Consider the following 8589-nt stretch of genomic DNA (forward strand, 5'->3'; position numbering starts at 1 on the left):
AAAAATACGCCGTTACTTTCAGAGAGTTCAGTTGGTTAGAAGAGGCTTAACTGAAAAGTAAAATTACTGAACAGAAAATTGGTTCTGTTTCACCTCAAACCAGGACACAGGTCTAGTGCGTTTGGCTTTCTGTCCAGTCAGAAGGAGGCGAAGCGTTTCCATGACGCCAGCAAATCTGAAGCCACACCTTCCTTCCAAAACCACAACTCGAAGAGCTGATGGAGGATGCCACCATTTTGTGGGTCATTCCCTTGCAGGAGCTGCCCGAGGGCTCCCTGGTGTCTCCGGAGCCGAAGCAGGCATGGATGAAGAAGGCAACAGCACCAGCCTTAAGGCTGTGCTACCAGCAGGTGGAACACAAATTCATCAGTTTGTAGAATACAGACTACTTTGCTGACCAGAAGAGCAACTGGAGCTGCAGTCACATTACTACTTACAGCAATTGTTGTGTTTATTGTTTAGAGAAGAGTGAAACGTTCTAAACAACTTCAGCCACGTGTACCTCAGTACAGATTTTGGAAGTGAGACAAAGCGATGTTCTATGGGCAGAAGATCACGAGAAAGGTTACAACGCTTCCAGACTCTCTAGTTGGGAATGCTGTGCCTCACCAAAGGATGCAAAAGCGGGCAAAAGTTTTATCTGTGGCTAAAAGGATTCTGCATAACAAGAAGGAGAGGCCAATCCACAGCCGGAAGAACCACCTCCCTCTTTGCTAAAGGCAGATCTGACTGAATTTGATGTAAAGAATTCCCATTTGCCATCCAAAGTCCTATACGTGCTTAAAATGTTAGGGTCCTTGGCCACTTTGAGAAACCTCTTTCCCTGGAACTGTGCAAGCACACATTTCTTGTGCAATTGCATGAAGATGAATACATCTTTTGTCCCGGGCAGCTGGATAACAGCAATCTACTTTGTGCAGGATGGCAAGCGGGAAGTTTGCATTCAAAAAAGTGATGGAACAGATGTGGTTGTTAAGGAGGTGCTGGCAGGATAGAGCACCCACAGCCTTTTCAGCATTCTTGATGTTATCACGGGTCACCTTGCTCCTTATAAAATGGTTTCAGCCTGAGCAGCCATTCTATCCGCTGTATTGCGACTTCCAGCAAGTGCTGGAAGTGCATGATGTCTTCCAGAAATATCCTGAAACTCTTGTTAGGGAGGTACAGATCACCATGGTAAGGCTGCAGAGAGCGATATTCCTCACTTTGCACAACTGCCCTAGTGTGACTACTGAGCTCTTCTGGGAGCAATCCCACTCGTCTCTGTGGCAAGTGTAACATCTGGAGGAAGTTTGAGCAAAGCAGTAAAAAGACAAGTGTCTAAAGTATCAGAGAAAGATGGCGGAGAAAAGTTTGAAAAGGGTGGGAAAGCACTGGAAATAGATACGTTGAAGATTTCTGGTACAGAAAACTCTGAACATGTTTTCAGAAGAAGCCTTTCTTCACCTCCCTATGCAGGGTCTGCAGAGGCTTCTAATAATTCCAGCGGTGCAAAGTCAGACACGGACATAGTGTATGAAAGAGCCACAGTGCACTTTGGTTCAGAGGACACTGACAGCAGTCCTTTTGTGGGCAAGTCAATACTGAAGATGACCGTGATGGTGACAGAAACTCCTTCAGCACTTTTCCATTATAGTGCTGTGCAAGATTCCTGTAATAGCAAACATATTGATGCCATCGTTGAAGCAGCAAAGAAAGATGGTCCAGCCTTGATGAAATCTGATGATCCTTCATTGTCGAATGGCAAAGTGACGCTGCATCAGGTTACTGCTGGGACTGTGCTATCAAAGGAAGGAGATCAGGATGTTAATGCTTGTGGTCTCAAGGATGCTTCACATGTACCAACAGAAGATAGACTCGAAGGAGGACACCTGTCCATTACCCATCCAGGAGAACTTGTAAGCCAGCTCACAGTCCTGACTGGGGAACCACTGATTTTCACCATCAAGGTCAATTGAGACTGCATCTTCCTGTCTATTTCCAAGTCCCATTTCTATGAGACAATGTGGAAGCAGCCAAGCATCATTCTTGGTGTGGCCCACACTGTTGAGAAGAGAATGTCCCCGTTTGTTAGGCAAATTGACTTTGCCCTCGATTGGATGGAGGTGAGCTGTTTATAGGCAGGGTGACAAGTCATTGTCTTGAACGGTTGACTTTGCTCGGTCATATGGATGGATGATAGAAAAAAGCACCTGACTGGTGAATGTGGTTGAGGAGACTTAATTGGAGTGGTAGAGGCATTAACTCATCAACCTAGAGCCACAACGGTACACACAGTCAGACTCACAACTTGCCAGACTCCCAAAGGGAGCACTGACATCTATCAAATGCAAATTCCCCCAGGTTGTGACGAGGCTTATTCACTTGCTGGGCTAGAGGATTCTTGGCAGTCTTCAGCAGGGAGGTCATCCTCTTGGGTTACACAGCTTGAGTAGCAAATGGGATGCCGGAAATCCTGTCAGCAATCTCTCCACAGCAGCAATTATGCCGGTGTCTGAAGAGGTGCCACTTACGGCTTTTACTCAGGAGCTAAAGCACGGTCTCAGTGCTGTGCGTCCCACTTTGCTCCTCACCAGTGGTAACATCAAACAGCGAAATGGTTCTGCTGCGCTGGATAGTATCCATGAATACCAACTAGCTGGCTGGGACAGCAGGAGGATATTCACCTCTACCAGGCAGACAGCATCCTTACTCCCTGGACCCAATGCTGCATCCGGCAGGCTGACTGCATCTTAATCATCAGACTGGGAGACCAGGAGCCTACTGTTGGAGAGCTGGAGAGGATACTGGAGGCACCCCTGGTGTTTCCATTACCTACCAGTGAAGAACCTGCAGGGTTGCACCAGCCACCATAGCTCCCACAGCCCAGCACACCCATCCTCCGCAGCCCGTTTGCACTACGCTGCTGCAGCATTGGGCACGCTGAGCGAGGTACACTGCTGCTGAGTTACTGAGTCATTCCCATCTCTTCTTCAACACATTGCATTTTTGCCACAAACCGCAACTCGCAGTATAGCCATTTGCTAGAACTGGACTGTGCAAAGCGTGAAGAGCAGTGCCGAAGCAATAAAACGTAGTGTGTGCAAGGGGAGGGGGGGAAACCCCAACACAAACCCCAAACCAGAATTTTTAAATGTATATTGGTCGAAAACTAAAGCTGGGTAGCCCATTATGAGAGAATTTAACTCAGCTTTACGATACAGTTTAAGTCTTGGGCACCATTCGTGTTTACAGAGCAGAATTAAAACCTTCTGTAATAAGTTACTAGCTTGTGCCTATTGACAGAAGTGAAAAAATGAGAACTAAAATGAAATCAGCTGGCTGTTACTCAGCCTCCACTGCCCAACTGGATCAGGAAAAGTGTTAAAATGAGTCCTGCAATTTTCCTTCCCAGCTCTTTGAGCTTGATTTTCAGTTTGCAAAAAAAGGCACCTGAGAACGTTCTTAAATGCTCTCTTTGCCTCCCATCAAAGGAGTTTTCTACTTTGGAAAAAGAGAGCGAGCCTTGTCTCAAAATGTACTTTTGCCAGGAATTCTGTCCTGATTAGGCTGCCTTGGAGCACTTTCTTGGGTGGATGCCATACTGAAGTTATTGGATGGCAGCCATGTGTTCAGAACTCTTAAAATAAAGTCTATTCCCTTAATTTGCAACTCAACATAAAACTTAGGGCAAGTCTATTGATACCACTGGAGGGTGGGGCTAACATACATATGTATGCAATTATTTTCAGGATATTGCAATAAGTACATATATGTTCCCACAGAAGTTGCTCTGAAGTTGAATACTAATGATCCTCGGGTATGCGTTTTGCCCCTGTCTGGTTTCTTCATTTGCAAATTATTCCACATTCAAATCTCTCCACTGGTACTAATGAAAACGTTGGATAATCCATACATTTGAGTCAGCTCCTCCTAAAGACAGGCTGGCCTCTCCAGCCCACGCGATCCTAGCCCACGACATAACAAGAGCTTAGCAAAGCACTTTCAATAAATGTTTATGGCCAACCCTGCTAGACTGAACCCATCATCTCTGACCAAACTCAAGCGCATTTTTGAGCCTAAGCGTTTTAGAATGAGGCACGTGGAAGAATGCCTTCACCGGGATCATTTTGTCGTGACCCAGAGAGCAGGAGGTAAGACTTTTCTCTCTCTCACTTGGAGAAAGAGTTGTCAGCATTTCTTATCCACATTTCATAGATCCATCGGAGAGGATGAAATGAGGTGGGCTGCACATGGAAGGAAAGGTCATGCCAACTTGTATTTTTTTCTGTGTAACAGGCATTCATTTTTAGAGATGTTCGTTTATTCTTTCACTCACAAGCTTTTCACCTTGTATAATGCTTTACTGAGACCATCCACCCTATTTCAGACCTCATATTATCTCCTACATGGTTCCCTACCAGGTGTGGGGTTCCCTATGTGGCATGCAGAAAGAGAAGGACAGAGAAGCAAGTGTGTGTATCCAGAATAAGAACAGCTAATGTTCCTTTTCTCTTCCCGCTGCTCTCTCCCCACACCTGGATCGCTCACAGCCACTCACAGAATAGCCATGCACGGAAGTGCAAAATACTGTTCTCATGGTAAGGTCCCTCATGTAGAGCTAAGTGAAAGATGATTTGAAAGATGATTCTTGAGTTGCCAGAGGTACTAATCTAAACACTAATCCTTCGTTTTCAATTATATCTTCTAATTAGGTTTTTATGTCTTTAAAGTCACAAAGTGACATTGGTTATTCCACAAGTGACTTGGGGTATACGAAACAGAGATGAGTCTGTCTTTTAACACTGAAGATGTATTTAGTACTCCATAATTAACACCAAAATGGTAATCACTAATTTTCAGATAAAATTAACTATGGTTCATTGGGAAAAATTATGCATTCTGTTGAATATATAATTATATCTGTTCTACAGCAATCACTGCTCATATTTACATATTGAGAAATGGCTGCTGGAAATATGACCTACTTGGTACTAAGAAACAGTTTTGATTTTGAAGAATATTTATTCCTTACACTATTTTACCTGAATGTTAAATTCCAGGAGGAGTATCTACATGCTGGCTAAACTATCAAATTACTTCTCATTTTTTATCTTTTCCTTTCTCTCTTTTCCCCCAGACTACACATTACTGATGATCTGCACAATTTTGTTCAGCATTTTGCTGGATGAACTTTGCAAACAGCTCTCTACAGTGAGCACTAAGAAGGGGTTTTGGTAGCAGCAGTTGGAGTCTAAAGCGGATCAGCTTCATATAAAAGGTACAAACAACATAGGAGAGCGTGAGTCATTCCCCTTAATCTACACCGAGATGCTGAGTTCAAAACACAAAAAGGTCACCTCTTTGCACACAGACGACAGTACAAAGTGATCCAATTTTCATCTTATTTCTCTTTAACATCCATGGCCTCTGTAATGCCACTTTGAACAGAAGATCACATGGGAGAGAAAAACCCCAGCATGCCTTGACTGTACGTGGAATCACAGAAACTCAAGACAGAGAAGATGGATGAACCCCCTTGAGAAAGGCCACAGAGAACACTCACTACAACTAAAATCATTTTTTATCACTTCTGATTCCCTTAAATCTAAAATACAGTCATGGTATCATCCAAAGGCAGGCTGTTTTAGGAGTACCTGATATTATATTATATTATATTATATTATATTATATTATATTATATTATATTATATTATATTATATTATGTTACGTTACGTTACGTTACGTTACGTTACGTTACGTTACGTTACGTTACGTTACGTTACGTTACGTTATATTATATTATATTATATTATATTATATTATATTATATTATATTTGGAGATTCGCAGGATTTTTGCAAAATCAAGTGTACGAGTGGCATCCTATACACTCACTCTAATCCTCTGGAAACTGGCAGTGACTGGTACCCACTGGCACCACCTGTGTAGTAGTCAGAAGAAGTAATATTTGCAATTAACCCTTAGCTTCACTATTAGCAGAGGGAGCCGTGGAATGGGAGCTCACACATAGCCAACAGTAGGACACGGTGTGAGCTGAGAACCCACCAAAGCAGGCATACCACTAGAATATCTTTTTATTTAACAACTCTCTTTAATGTGACTAAATGTTTAGTCAAAGCTAAAACATTAAGTGGAATCACTGCCTTTGATTGTCCTTTTAATTGGGAAGGTTTCTGTATCTAGGGCAAGCTGTTGAGTTAGACAGCCTGAGGAAAGACAGTAGTAGGAGTGGAAAACAGAGATGAGCTAACAGGTAGCGGCAGCTACCACACTGTCCGTCCACAAAAAAAAATAGATCTTTGTTTGGAGCTAGGATGGTCTCTGGTGAAGAAGTGGGGAGACAGATGGAGCCTGTTAAATTAAAACAAAAAAATGAAGAATTATATGCAACTAGACTTCATTTGCTCTCGAAATCTGTTTTACCACTGATTGCTGGAAATGGTGAAATGTACGGTGAAATACGGAGTTTCAGACTGATACCATGCCCTCAGTTACAAGTGATGAGACCCTCCCTTTCCAGCTTACCTCTCCTTGACTGATCTTGATATTGAATCTTAGCTTCAATTTTCTCCTGTAAATCAGACGGCCTCTTTAAAATGAGATCTCCAGAGAAGAACACACTGCTCCAGACTAGGTTAGGAGAGACACCAAGCATATTGCTTGCAGGGAGTGAAAGTGTTTCTTGAAATACCCGATATCGTCACACAAGTATTAGGGTAACACTACAAATACAGGAATGTTTGCAGGTTGTTACCCAAGCTATGGAAAAGGCTTCAAGCACCCAGCGTAGACAATGAAAGACGTTAATCAATGCAAAATTCTGACCTTCACCTTCCCTTTTACAGATCAAATTTGCAATGGCACCAAGTCATTTTATAATCCCTTGATGCCAAGATTGTCTAGATCAATCTGGCTTCCAGCGTAATTCACAGCAGGCCTTTCGCACTACTCTAGTGCTACCAGCTATAGCACGCCAGGAGTCTTCAGCTACTGAGACTCGCTGAAATGCTGTGTGCTCCACTCTCCCTCCTTTCCATTATGTACTAGGTAAAAGAGTAAGCGCGTGGACCAGAATCCAGTCGGAAGCCTTTCCCAACTAGGGAAGTACCTATTTCTACAGACAACTTAGTGTCTGTAGAAATGAAATGAAATTAAATCCATTAGTTTTGAAATGAAATGAAATGAAATCCATTAAGTTTTATTCCTAGGAGAAATTCCAGCTAAGTATTCCTGCCTTCTGGACCTCATTTGAGTATTGTAAAGTAGTTTTGCTTAGGGAACCAAAACTTCTGACGTCAGCCCTGTCAACTTCTCTCTTCACTTGTCAGAGACTTGGTATCTCTGTGAGTGGAAATCCCCATTGACTGCTGAGCCATAACCAATATTTGGACAGCTGTTCTTTGCTTTACTCTTTGGAGAGGAAAATGACCAGCATTTCTGAGGATGACAGAAAGCTCATAAAGGACAGCGAGTCTCTCCTCTCACTGCGTACTTGTTAACATGGACAACTCCTTCTGCACTACCATAGAAATGTCTACCCCATACTTTGGTGCAAGTGTGTAAACCCAATCCAGACAGCACTGATCGTGTTGACCAACTTCCCCTGAGCTGGAGCAACTAGTCCCACGGATTTCAGTGACGCGAGTTACCCGCCAGTGCAACCACAGTCAGAATTGGGGACATATTTTTCAGCTGATCCTAATATTAATCAAGCAATATGCTGCAAGACCCTCACAGAACATAAATTTAACTAAAGAATTTATTTTAAAAAATAAAATTAATTTATGCCCTCACCAGCACATAATGCTGCACACAGTTAGGTGCTCTTACCATTTGCCTTCAGTTCCCACCATATTTCAGCGCTATTTAGTGCCGCTGTAGTTAAGGGTCATGTGCTATTTCCATGATTAATCTCATTTTTCAAAGGTGCATAGCTCATCTACTTTAATTCCCAGTGGGGACTGGAAGCAGCTTGCTAGTGATCAGCTTTGATATGAATTATTTTTTTTCCTATCTTTACAAAATGGCTTATTCAATCAATCCACTTATTACCTCTTAGAGAAGAAGCATTTACTCCCAGACGCTGCAGTGCTTGCCTGGTGTTGGGCTTATACTCCTTACTGGAAAAACGTGTATGTTCCCTTATCAATGTGAAAGTCTCCAATGATTTTGGCCTGAAAGGCTGGGATTTTTCTTTCAATGGAAAACAAACCACAGATTTAACATTGCAACTTTATATGTGAGTGCAGACACACACTAGTTTGGGAGCAGGGGCCTGAAATTGCAAAGTGCAAGCTAATTTCCCTGAAAAGAAGTGTTCACAATTTTGTTTCTCTGTTGCCTTTGTGTTTTATTAATGTGTTCTTAAGCAATTGATCTCATTTAGAGGGGAATAATATGGTTACATAATTTAATAGATCAATTTGTTAATAATCAAGGGAGATGAAATATATCCTTATACTTCATGGAAATAACAGAAAATTAGGATACTGTTATTGTGACAAAGGCAAAGGAAACGCATGCCAAGTACCCAATTAATGTAAATCAGCACAATCCGATTGATATTAGTCACTGTAGATGCATCTA

The 8589-nt window shown here is 42.4% G+C and overlaps 1 pseudogene across 1 annotated transcript; it reads left to right on the forward strand.

The window, feature by feature from the left end:
* The first annotated feature begins 301 nt into the window (after window positions 1-301).
* On the forward strand, window positions 302-2855 carry LOC309678048 (patatin-like phospholipase domain-containing protein 7; annotated as a pseudogene). Its single transcript has one exon. The product of its transcript is annotated as a patatin-like phospholipase domain-containing protein 7 (transcript).
* Window positions 2856-8589: the final 5734 nt, after the last annotated feature.

The sequence above is a fragment of the Vanellus vanellus genome (genome assembly GCF_965231255.1).
Source record: "Vanellus vanellus genome assembly, chromosome: 1".
NCBI classification, from domain to species: Eukaryota; Metazoa; Chordata; class Aves; order Charadriiformes; family Charadriidae; genus Vanellus; species Vanellus vanellus.